The sequence below is a fragment of the Triturus cristatus genome, chromosome 11 (assembly GCF_964204655.1).
Source record: "Triturus cristatus chromosome 11, aTriCri1.1, whole genome shotgun sequence".
Lineage (NCBI taxonomy): Eukaryota > Metazoa > Chordata > Amphibia > Caudata > Salamandridae > Triturus > Triturus cristatus.
The window spans coordinates 1,121,267,878-1,121,274,756 of record NC_140594.1 but is presented as its reverse complement, the minus strand read 5'-3'; positions in this window follow the sequence as shown (position 1 = coordinate 1,121,274,756).

The window sequence follows — 6,879 nt, the reverse complement described above, 5'->3', positions numbered from 1 at the left end:
CACATTACTCAAAATGTGAGCTATTGGCATTGCACATGCAATTTTTTTTTTCTCGTTTCAAATTATGCCAGCAGTTCACAAAGGAAAAGGCGCAGTACCGCAGGCTGTTACTAGGTGTCCCTGGAACACCTAGAAAGGAAACTTGTTTCACGAAGGAAAGGACGCAGTACCACAGGCTGTTACTAGGTGTCCCTAGAATTTATTTTCTAGGTATTCCAGGGACATCTATTAACAACGTGTGGTACTGCACCCTTTCCTTCGTGAAAGGAATTTCGTTGCTTATTATGCTACTGCTGGCATACAAAACGTACGGTAAAATGGCACTTAATGATTTTTTCGCCATCACTGAGCATTTCAGAGATTGGCATCTCAGACGCAGGCAGCCCCATTGCGTGCTGCTGTTTTTTCTCTTTTCAATTTATGCCAGCAGTAGCATAATAAGAGAAAAAAAATTATTTCACAAAGGAACAGGGGCAGTACCGCAGGCTGTTACTAGGTGTCCCTGGAACACCTAGAAAAGAAACTTGTTTCACGAAGGAAAGGACGCAGTACCACAGGCTGTTACTAGGTGTCCCTAGAATTTCTTTCCTAGGTGTTCCAGGAACACCTATTGACAGCCTGTGGTACTGCGCCCTTTCCTTCATGAAAGGAATTTCGTTGCTTATTATGCTACTGCTGGCATACAAAACGTAAGGTAAAATGGCACTTAATGATTTTTTCGCCATCACCGAGCATTTCAGAGATTGGCATCTCAGACGCAGGCAGCCCTCTTGCGCGCCTCTGTTGCTGATCTGTGACTGGAACTAAATCCTGGCCCTGCGAGGCGAAATTATAATTGACTTGTTTGCACCCATTTCCGGTGTCAAAAAACCATCCTTTGCAGGTCATTCTTCAAATAGAAATTGCAACAGCTGATATATATTTCATGCTTGGCAAAGCTTCACCAATCCCTAGGAAGAAGATAATACGGATCCCAGAAACAGCAGCGGCGCATAATTTCACATTTTACCAGGGGCTCAGAATGCGATTTAATTCTGGAAATGGATACGTTTGGCCACTCCAGTAAGACCTGGAGCCCACCAATATCGGATGCATCAGACCCAATGGGTGAGCTCAGAACATAGCAGCAACCCTCACTCCTTTCCAAACCCCTCTTTGTTTACCCCTCAAGGGCCCGTGAAAGCACATTTCTCGAATACGACTGACTCACACAACGTTGCTGGGTTGTACATTAAATCCATTTAACACCCTCTGCCATGCTGATAACATAACATAACATTTGCAATGCAATAGGTCTCGCATTTACATGAGTTTGAGCTATTGGCATTGTAAATGACAATGCCTTTTATTTATGTTTTGATTTTTAAAACATAAATAAAAGGCATTGTCATTTACAATGCCAATAGCTCAAACTCGCGTAAATGCGAGACCTATTGCGTTGCAAAGGCTTGTTTTTGCTTTTGCTATGTGTGCTGCATTCAGCGCAAGTGAAATCACATGGGTGCACCGTATGCTTGTAAATATGGTGCATCTCTGCTTTTTGGATAAGGCACAGGGCGGCCCTGCAAAATTTGCTGTCATGCTGCTCCACTTCCTTGTACATATGCCCCTAAGTGATCTGCGCAGAATCACAGGACATGGAGCCAGCGCCGAGACTTGAACCAGGTTCCACAACTCCAAAATCATCAGTTCGGGCCGTAACGCAACAACCCGGCCATGCTCAGGGTTCCAGCTAGCTACACCTATGACACGCTGGTAACTGCAGTGGGTATGTGTTGAAGAATATAAACTGCATATAAAATATAAGGAAAATACAATTATAACTTGTTTGTACATGCATAGTTTAAAGTAAAAACAAAAGCACCGTGACGCAGCCTGGCCATGCCATATCACTTTTTTAACTTTATGCTATGTTAGCACAGCAGCTCGCACCATTGACAAAGCCAATAGATCTCACATAGGCGAAATATATTCGCTGTGCCAATGCTTGTTTTTGTATTTGGGTCACTTCTGTCTCCTTTAGGGTCACCAGGATCAGCGCTAACCTTCAGGGCTTTGGTGGGGGCTGGGGGGGTGGAATGCTTCTGCTTGGCTCAGCCAAAGAGCCTTCAGAATTGCAATCAATCAATCAATCAATCAATCATAGCATTTATAAAGCGCACTACATACCCGTGAGGGTCTCAAGGCGCTGGGGGGACGCGGCTACTGTTCGAAGAGCCAGGTCTTGAGGACTCTCCTGAAGGTTAGGAGGTCTCCGGTCTGCCCCAGTCGGATGGGGAGGGTGTTCCATGTGTTGGCGGCGAGGTGGGAGAATGATCTGCCGCCGGCGGTCACTCTTCGGATGCTTGGGACGGTGACGAGGGCGAGGTCTGCGGAGCGGAGCTGGCGGGTGGAGGTGTAGAGACTGAGTCGTCTGTTGAGGTACGCTGGTCCGGGGTTGTGGAGTGCCTTGTGTGCGTGGGTGAGGAGCTTGAAGGTTATCCTCTTGTTGACATGGAGCCAGTGCAGGTCTCTCAGGTGAGGTGTGATGTGGCTGCGGCGAGGGATGTCGAGGATCAGGCGTGCGGAGGCGTTCTGGATGCGTTGAAGTCGTTTCAGGAGTTTGGCCGGGACTCCTGCGTATAGTGCGTTGCCGTAGTCCAGTCTGCTGCTGACGAGGGCCTGGGTGACCGTCCTTCTAGTTTCGGTGGGGATCCACTTGAAGATCCTGCGAAGCATGCAGAGGGTGTTGAAGCAGGAGGAGGAGACGGCGTTGGCCTGCTTTGTCATGGAGAGGGTGGAGTTGAGGATGACCCCCTAGGTTGCGTGCGTGATCGGTGGGTGTAGGGGGTGCTCCTAGTGCAGTCGTCCACCAAGAGTCGTCCCAGGCCGAGGGGGTGTCGATCCGAGGATGAGGACCTCCTTCTTGTCTGAGTTCAGCTTCAGTCGGCTGTTCCTCATTCAGTCGGCGACGGCCTTCATTCCTTCATGGAGGTTGGTTTTGGCGGTGTGGGGGTCTTTGGTGAGGGAGAGGATGTCTTTGTAATGTGAGCTTTGAAACACTTTTCAGCATTTCACCATTACATTGAGTTACAATTGTTACTGCCTTTGGGAGAAGTGAAAGATTCTGATCAAACATTCACCAGCACTTCCCTGACGAGGGTGCTGTTAGTGAACCAAGAGGAAAGCTGTCTTTTGTCCCCCGATGTTTGCCTTAGGGTGTTCTTATAGACGGAGGAACATTATAATATTTGATTTTTGTGCAGCACACACCGCAAACTGTTATCTTTAAAAGTGCTCTCATGTGATGATGAAGGAAAAGGAGGCACTGTGAAGAAAATAATTGCCTAGGATCACACAACATGGTGAAGTGGAAGCCGGGATTGATGCAAGGTTTTTGTGCAGTTCGGCCACTATATCATTATCAGGTCTCGCTCCCATTTCAGATCAAAGCTTAATGCTCTATGTTTAACTCTTTCAGACACTAAGTCAGTGCACAGTGTGAACTACAACCAGGCTATGCAGGTTGCATAAGGGTTAGTGTTAGTAGTGCTTGGAAAGGATAATGCTATAATAAGAAAATGTACAGAAAAACATTGCGACCATTTGCTCCACAGAGCTAGAAGTCTATATTTATTGTTATCTATTATTGAATGAATATGTCCACTCACTCCACCCATCCAACTATTCATCCGCTGAGCCATGGAGCCCTGTCTCCCAACTCAACTCATCCATTCAATGATCGGACAAGGTTTGAATAATGAAAAATGTGTTCCAAAAAAAACACCATATTGGCAATTTCGAAAGCTCTGTGGGAGACAACAACATTCAAGCTCATGCTTTTTCGTTTGTTGCCTAGGAATCCCACACTGACCTCAGCATCTCAGAATCCCTGGCAGTGCATAATGAGCGTTGAGGATGCACATTTCCTGGAGAGAAAAGAGGACCATTATAGGCTCGTTTTTGGGCTCAAGCTCTCTGGTCAAGGGTGAATGCTGGATGCAAGAGATGAACACCGAGCTTGTCACAGCTGAAAGTAAACGCACATGCTTCAATCAATCAAGATTTGCAGAGCGCGCTAATCACCCCAAGGGGTATCCAGGGGCTAGTGTGAGGTGGAGCTACTCGAACAACCAGGTCTGGAGGCTGCTCCTGAAATCGGCGAGGGAGGTAGATGCTCGGAGGTGGATGGGGAGGTCGTACCAGGATTTGGCTGCGAGGTGGGAGAAGGAGCGTCCTCCAGTTTGGGTACAAAGGATGTGGGGGATGGTGGTGAGAGCCAGGGCGGCAGACTATACATGTCTGATGGGCTGGTGGAAGGTTAGGCGGTTGTTTCGGTATTCTGGCCCTGTGTTGTGGAGGGGTTTGTAGGCATGTGTGTGCAGCTTGAAGTGCTTTTGTCTTTGATGAAGTTACCCCTTGCAGGCAGCAGGCTGTCCTGCTTCAACTTGCTCAGGGCAGTGGTGTACCCAAAGAGCCGGGTAAGAATGGGACAGAAAATAGGCAATGGCGCCAAAATAAAAGTGCCCTCATTAGCAAATCAGACAGCTAAAAAAGTTTTGAACTTGTAAAGACATGTTTGTTTGTCTAGGAATTTCGAAAGGTATGATTGCATGTATGTGTGCTTGCTAAAGGCAGTGATTGTGGTAATGTCAGGGAGAAACCGGCCCACCAGACAAAAAAAACAGGCTGACAAACCTCAACAAATGCCCACACACTGACCGATCAGACCAGCACCTCTGGCACCGCCTTGTTGCCCTATAGGCCAGTTCCACCTTGCCAAAGAGACTTCCTGTGCGCCGTTGAATAGATTTTTGATCAAACTCAGACCCACAGCAACCTTTGCTACAACCAGCTGTTTAGGAAGGGGAGAGAAATCAACAGCATGAGCATGCATGGGGGAACTAAACTGCTTCCAGAAAGTCATACAAGTGTCCAAAAAGAGCAACCCGACTTCTAGGTACTACATGCAAGGAAGACTCCAAACTGAGGTAACCCTGCTCCTATTTATTCCTCAGTCACATACATTACCTCCTCGTAAGTCTTCCTCGCCACATGAAAAACAAAGTGAGCTTCAGCTCCACACCATAAACCCCCAAAGCTAAAGTTAGCCTCCCATTCCTTCCCAACATGACCGGCCCATATCACCCTTGACCTCTATAAGAGGAGCGCAGGCACAACCCTCCGCCTGTGTTTTTTGGTTCTGCGCATGAGTACTCTCCAGATGCGCCATCACGTAAGTGGTTCCTTCTGTAGCAGGTACATGGGTCCGGATTGGTGATCCTGCTCTATCGGGCCCTGGGGATCTAGGATCTCCCCCCTTCCTTCCCCCAGTTTCCTTTAGGGCTGGTTAGGCTCTGCCTTAGGGGGCCAAGGGTCTACAGGGGTGTGGCCGGGGTGGTCTGGAGCTCTGCCTTCCGGCCCCCTCTGTCCCTCGGTTGTGTATGCGGTGGTTTGTCTCTGCAGCATTGGAGGACATGCCTGCCTTTTCACTGATTGTGCCAATGTCCTGGGTTTACACTTTTGTCTCTGCAATAGGTGCGGGCGGCTTTCCCCGAGTCTCCAGTTCCTTGCTGGGGGGGCTCGGGGCTCATGGGGGACATTGGCAGTTTTGGGCACGGGCCCCGGCGGACCGTTCTACGAGCCACGGCCGCACGCCCATTTTGGCTGGTTGCAGGGAGCCTCACGGCGCGCGATCAGTCCCATGAAGCTGGTGTTCAACGCGGGGGCGGGGCTTCCCTACTTGTGTTTTCCGGGTTCCTTGGGGCACATGAGACTTACCTGCTTGTGGCTGGGGAGGGTGCAGTCCCCAGCGCAGGAGGCTTTCTCCCGATGCGCTCACGGCCTCTTCTGCGGGAATTCCTCATGGCTCTGCTACGGGGCGAGGTGCCGCTTTCCGCTGAGTTTCTTGACTGGTCTCCGAGGGGGCGGGGTCGGGATCGTCCGACTTCCCGCACGGCGGTTCTCACACAGGTGCAGCGGGTCCCAAGGTTTCTTGCACAGCTATGTCCAGGGACAGGAGCTGCGTGATGTGCTCCAACACATCAAGGAGAACTTGGCTTTTCCTGCTCCGGTGGTGGATGAGCTGTCGGAGGACTTCTTCTTGCAGTATCAACGCAAGGAGCCTGAATCCCTTTCTTTGCATTCCTCCATAAAGAAGGTGATTGAGAATGAGTGGATGGAGGTCGACAAACAGGCCTTCCCTAGGCACATGGCCAATCACTACGCCATCCAGGACTTCGCCTAGGAGTTCCCTCCCTCCATGAGGGTGGACTCTCTCATGACAGGGCTTTCCACTCAGGGATCCATCATTTCCGAGGACGCCTCCCCTTCGGACCTTCGGAACTGCTGGACCTTGGCACTGATGGAGCAACAAACTCGCCTCCTGTCTGACATCTTGTTCAACAAGTTGTGGTCCGTTGCTGGTGGCGCCGCTATTAAGACTCGGCGTCAGGCCTGGCTTCGACACTGAAAGGCGGATGCCGCTCAAAAGGCGATACTTATGAAGATCCCCTTTGCGGGGTCTAAGCTGTCTGGGACATCTTTGGAGGACATGGTGAAGAAATCGGCGGAGGATCATAAACTGTTGGCTCCCATTAGGTCTTCCAGGGGCCGTTTCTCTGGGCCAAAGAGGGCGTTTCCTTCCACGTCTTCGGCTCGGGTGGAGAGCCCTTTCGAGGACGGGGTTGCGGCCGGGCACCCCTTTCTTCCACAAATCCCGGTCTCAGCCGGCGGCGTCTTCCTCCACCCCTAAGTCCTGACTATCTTCCAGCCCCGCCTGGTGGTGTTCTGGTGGGGGGACGCCTGCGCCTCTTTATCTCTGCTTGGGAGTCCTCCGTCACAGATCTGTGGGCACTGCGGATTGTCCGGGAAGGTTTCTCCGTCGTCTTCAGCTCCAAT